Genomic DNA, 6,000 nt, shown 5'->3' with positions numbered 1-6,000 from the left:
AGTGATGCCACAGTTGTAGCCTTGTTTTGTTTCTGCCTTCAAAAATGAGACTGCCTTCTCCATCAGTTTTTTTACTGATTTCCAAGGAACCAGCATAACCTTGATGTCCAGCAAAAATTGCTTTGTCTTGCAATGCATTTGTGATGCTGAATAACGGAGGGTGTAGTAACAGAGGCAAGAATCATGTTCATATTTTACTATTGCAATAGAAAAACCACATTAACGCACCAAAGTTAAAATAAAATAAAAATAAATAAATATCAATATGCAAATAAAAATCAAAAGCACAAAAAAAATCTGCACCAAGGCAGAAGGAAACCACAACAGCCTTTGAACACGTAAGTTACTGTATTGCAACTTGTACAAGAAACACTTCTCGTTTTATCAATAAATCACTGACCTTCGGGAACAGAGAACATTTCGGAACATTGATAACAGCCTTAAAGGAAACGCTAAACCCATCAGGAAATAAGGACACCTCTCGAGAGGAGTAAAACAAGATTTTTTTTTTTTTTCAAAAGCTAATAGGTAAGTAAGTCATCTTGATGGGAAAAGCAAACCCGCCTCGAATCAGAGTCGAGAGGTAATGGCCAAGAGGAGATGGCACGGCCATGTCCGGGACGGCGAGGCGGGATGTGCCTCGGCGAAGCCCGGCCGCGGGTCCAGGCGTGGCGGAGGATCTTGCCGGCCGGGAACAGGGCGGGAGCCTGCCCGGGATGCAACAGGTCAGGATCGCTGCGCACTCGCAGGGGTGCGGGTTCAGCCTGACCCGCTCGGCTGCGCTAGACCGACCGCGGCACGCAGCCTATCTCCGGCTCCGCTCGCCCGGCACATCCCGCCGGGGTTAAACCCCTCACGCTCCTCCTCTTCCTCCCCCCACCATCCCGGCCTGTCGGGGTGGTCCTGCAGCCCCGGCCCGGGGCAGAGCCCGCCCTCCATAATCCATGCGCGGGCAGCACCGCCGCCACGGCTGCCGCGGCGCTCTGAGGCGGAGCGGGCTGTGCTGTGCTGGCCGTGCCCCGCCGCCTCCGCCTCGCTGTCCCTTCTCGACCGGTGAGTGTCTGCGAGCGGGGGGGTTCGTGAACAGGGGTCCCGGCCAGTTCCGGCGGAGCCATGGGGAGCAGCAGGCGGGGATGAGGCTCCTCCGCCTTCTCGCACTGCGGGCGGGAGGTCCTGGCCGGGAGAGCGCGGCCCCTTTCCTCTCGGGAGGAGAGCTTCGGCGGGCGGGGGAGCTCCGTGGGAAGCCGGGTGAGGGGGAGCGGGTGCCTGAGGGAATGGGGCTGCCCGCGGGAAGGGATCCCAGGGGGCTCAGCAGGGGCTGGGAGAGCGACCTGTGGGAGCGGCGGGATGGAGGCGCCCGGAGAGCGCGGGGTGAGGCGGGGGCAGAGGGGCGGCCGGCGGGCAGGTCAGTGCTGCGGGGGGCTGGGGAGCGGGATGGCGGGAGACACGGGTTTAGCCGCGGAGAGGGGGCTGCGGCACGGCGGGGGGATGCAGCCGGTCCGCGGGGAGCCAGGGCGGGTCCGCCCGCCGAGCAGAGAGTGGCGGCGGACCCGGGGTACGCGTTCCCTTCCCACACGGGGTCGTGTGTGGCGGCGGCGGCTGGGGAGAGGTCGGGGACAGCTGTGAGCTACCGGCAGATGAACTGAGTGGAGCGGCGGGAGCTGGGCGGTAGAGCCCCGGGGATCTCCGGGGAGAGGGGAAGCCGCCCCACAGGGGGGAGGAGGAGGAGTAGGAGGAGGAGGAGGAGGAGGAAGAGAGGGCGGCCGCTGAGGGCACCTGCCCGGGGCGAGGAGGGGCAAGGCGGGCGGTGGGGCTCGTCTGAGCCGTCTCGGGGAGGCAGACAGGGACGGGGCTGTGCTGTCCTCGAAATCGGCTCGTCAGGGGCGGGGGGGAGCAGGGAGGCGACCCGCAGCCCGGGCTCTGCGGTGGATGTGAGCGGGGAGAGGGCCCGTGCGCTCCTGCGGGCTCCTCGCTCGGCACAGCAGCGCTGCGGCGGCTGCCGCCCGCCTCGGAGGAGCTCCCTGAGGCGGTGCTGCCGCTGCCTGCTCGCTGTGCACCTGGGCAGATCGCGCCAGCCCACCCCGGCTGACCAAACGTTTTCCTCAGCAGAGGTGAGCCCTGCAGTGAGCAGGGACCTCATCCGAGGGCTGGGGAGAAGGGGCAGTTGTGGTGGTAGACATGGGCTGTGTCTTCTGCACACAGATGCAGAGGAGCCGATAAAGAAACTACCACATCGGTCGGTGCTCCAGCAGAGGCAGAGCTGCGGTACCCGCGCTCCTCTGCAGTTTGCAGATAAGGACTAGGCAGCCTGTTAGAGGAAGAGGTCTCTACAGTTTAAGTGATTGGAAAGAAGGTGAAGGAAAGGCTTGGTCTCAGCTACTAGTGGGAAATACGTGCGTCGGGTACCTTGGTGTTGGGACACATACACAGCGCTTATCGGTTCACACTTGCCAAAAACTGCCTGTTTATGGGCTGGACTTCCAGTGTTTAACAATTTTCTATGTGATGCTGAAAAGTAATTTAACAAAGAATATTCTATGAATACTGGAGTAAATACACCACTTAGAATCAAATTAAATAAATTATTTTGTTTGGTTAGTGAAAATGTACTTTATTTAGGCAGTCAGCTGAAAATCAGACCTGCTTATACTTGGGGGAAGGTTTCTAACCTGGAAGTGTGCTTCTGCTTGCAAATGGCTGTGACTTGTAAAACAGATTTTTTTTTTTATTATTTTTAGTTTATTAATTTTGAAATTAGTAAGAAGCTGCTCAAAGCAAACTGGATTCTGAATATTCAGTTTTTCCTGACATGAGCATTTCCTTGATTTGCACATACAGCAGTCAAGTCGGATGGGTACCAAGGTTGCCTTGTGTGGAAGATGCTATTTGTTTAGTTTTTCTCGGTGCTGCCAAGCTCTGTTCTGCAGTCCCTAGTGTTTATTAGGTTTATCTGCCTCTTAATCCTCCTATGGCAACAGGTTGTAATTGTTGGTAGGCCTGGGCAGATTTTGTAACAGAAAATGATACCTTTTTAACCTGCCAGTATCTGCCTTGGCTTGCTCTGTTTGGTCTCTTGAATGGGAAGGTGGTGGTGTGGGTTTGGTTTTTTTTTATCCATGCTTAGCAGTTTCATGTGTTTCCTGTCACCGTGTTTTAATTTCACTTCTGGTGGTTGCTGGCGTGGTGTGCAGGGATTATGGATTTGGATTTTAAAATGTGTAATTGAAAAAATGTAACAAATGTACTCCGAACCTTTGTGGGCTTCCTATGGACAACTGCATCAACCACCATCCCAGCCCATCCTGGTTCACTGCCAGCAGGCACTCCCATTAAGCTTTAGCAGTCTAGCCCCTGGTTGATTGAATTTCTGTTCACAGGGTTAATCATGGTTGCATCACTGCACTGCAGTGTTCTATTTGCATGGATTGCAGTGTTACACAGAAGGAGGCCAGTCCCATTGGAACAAAGAGCTGGACATCATGCTGCCTCTGAGCTCTGTTATTCAGAGTTGATGTATCATGGAAGTTGCTGAACTACAGCATCTCCAGCTCCATCTCCTCTTCCCTTGTTAAACTTAAAGCAGAGATTGGTTTTGGAAAATATTTTTAGTAACAGATAGGATATATCTAAGATGATAATGCTGCTGCATATTTGGGTCATGGTCTTTTCCACAGGTAGTGTTTAAAACCCCAGGAGTTATGCTTAGTGACTTGTATGTATAGAGTATTAGTGTCACCCACAGAATAAAATGCAAAAGCTTGAGTCTTTTCCAAATGGACATTTGCAAACCACACATAATAATGAAAATCTTCATTTTAACTTGTTAAATACTTCACAGGGTGTGTAGTAATGAAATCGGTAGCTTATTTGATAATTACTGTGAACATTTCAAAGTTTCACACAGCTTCTTTTTATTCACTGTTTACTTGAACTTGGAGAGAGTTGTACTGGCAGTTCCTGTAACTCATTGACTGCAGTGGTGCCACACTGTGTCTGAGGAAATGAGATGCCCACATGCTGCAGTGAAGATTAGCATAAACTGCTATTCAGTTCTCTTTATTTGTGTCACTCCTGTGTATGTAATTTTTCAGTTCTCAGAATTACAGATTTCAGGGATAGATTTGTCCTCTTTAATGCTGTTTGTCTAGCATATATAACTACTAATAAGCTCCTAGCTAAGTTTCTTTTAGATAGCAAGAAAAGGAGAACTGCTGGGAGCTTTTTGCATCTGAGTTATTTTTAGGTAGGTTGAATATATATTAGATGCTTAGAGGGATCTTAAGTTACAGGTTTAATAGTGTTTCTGCAAGTTCCTGATTATTAATGTAACCTTGAAAATATTTGTGTTTTATATGTTCTCTATATTAGTATAGAGAAGAACTGATGTCAGTCTGTAAGAATTGCCCAGTATAGATTGTGTATATTGTGTTTACTGTAATATATTTGCCAGAAAAGGGAGAGGAAGAGAGTATGGTCATAATTCTGCAGATTTGTTGATTTGCAGGAAATTCACCTGAATTTTATAAAAGCTTGACTGAAAACTGTGTAAAACTGTGGAGACTTACGTTTTTCTACTTACCGGAATATTGCTAGTTTTCGCAGTACAGGGAGTGTCCTTGCAATTTCAGTAGTGTCCTTGTCTTAAGACTGCCCACTTAATCTTGGTTAATACATGACTACTTACTTTTAGAAGGTGTAGTGATTGTTCTCCTGTATTGGGAGAACATTTTAACTGTTTTATTTGCCTATTTGTGCAATTAGATGGACTTTAAACTGTCTTTATTCTAAAATATTACAAAAAATACTGTGTGTATACTTTATCTTCTTCTGCCCTCTCTCTAACGTAACAGAGCACACTACGAAGAGCTTTGCCTTAAGACACCCGTGAGAAAAGTCGTCGTCTTCTCAATTTTGTCTTTCTCAACCACACCTAACATTTCAGTGAGATGGATGTTTTTGCATGTTTCCTTAACTTTTGGAATCAAGGCTCAGTTACCATGTGTGAGCTTTTTCTCCTGACTCACTGAAATGTTGCAACTGTACTTCAGAAATCTCCAGAAAACTAAACCTGACTTAGAAAAATTGTTAAGATCTCTTTTTAAGAAAAAAATCGAACTGTTGCCTTTGAGCCTCTAAAATCAAGAGCCAAACAAGGTTAAGGTGATAAAAAGTGGTTACCATTTAATGAAGGTCCGTCCAGGAGCACAATGTGCTGACATGAAATTGCCTTGAAAATGTACATGATATAAGGCTTTTACACTTTTATAAGTTAAGTGAATTAGCATAATTGACAAGAATCCCCAAATAAATGTACAGATAATGAAGTAATTTCCCTCGTTTTGACTCCCTCTGAATACCCCACACCCTCCTTGCTACCTTGCTATAAACTCTACCTTGTTTCTGTCTAAAACATGAGAAAGCGTTCTGAGAAGGTGCTTCGGCCTTGATTCCCAGAAGCAGCAGATTAGAACTGGCCTTCAGGAATTTGTCTGATAGGAAAAGTACTGGAGTTAGCTAGGAAACCATATAGCTATACAGTAATAGTCCACAGACCTATGAATATGTATGAAGAATATATGTAAAAGCAAAGGTAATTTTGGCATCAGAACAGTAATGTATCAAACTTGCACAATTGTCACTGTTCTGCCATAAAGGCAAAATGATTTTTTTTCACCTAGTTGTGATCTTGTGATATTTTGTCCTGTATTGTTTCTGGAGATTTGATAATAAACTACAGCCTAAGCAGTTTTCACTTTTTGACCATTTGTACATTCAATCTTATAGCAGGATGTGCATATGATAAAACTTCACTAAAAAGTGTCTTTTAGGCTGAAGAAAACTAGTCTCAGCAAAAAATTAAAGAAGGAAAATTAATATTTTGGATTTGAACTTCCCGTTTTTTTTCATTAATCTTTAACAGAACATTATTTTCCAGATAGGAAAATTCTCATGGTATTATGTGTTCTAAATTACTGTGTGCTTGTGTTGAGCATATTTCAG

General features: G+C 47.2%; 1 protein-coding gene across 18 annotated transcripts in view; it reads left to right on the top strand.

Annotated features, from left to right (window-relative positions):
• The first annotated feature begins 617 nt into the window (after positions 1–617).
• Positions 618–6,000, top strand: part of PROM1 (prominin 1) — a 61,773-nt gene continuing 56,390 nt past the window's right edge. For 6 of the 18 annotated variants that reach the window (XM_086888020.1, XM_023925476.2, XM_023925472.2 and 3 more), the window contains exon 1: positions 710–1,053. The gene's annotated coding sequence lies outside the window, so the exon portion shown is untranslated. Of the gene's footprint in view, positions 1,054–1,073; positions 1,406–1,731; positions 2,112–6,000 lie in introns of those variants that run through there. The other 12 variants (XM_023925477.2, XM_023925474.2, XM_086888026.1 and 9 more) reach the window with 10 other exon arrangements.

Source organism: Cyanistes caeruleus, chromosome 5 (assembly GCF_971803275.1).
Source record: "Cyanistes caeruleus chromosome 5, bCyaCae1.hap1.1, whole genome shotgun sequence".
Lineage (NCBI taxonomy): Eukaryota > Metazoa > Chordata > Aves > Passeriformes > Paridae > Cyanistes > Cyanistes caeruleus.
The sequence above is the reverse complement of the archived record's forward strand: the minus strand, read 5'-3'. Positions and strand labels throughout refer to the sequence as shown.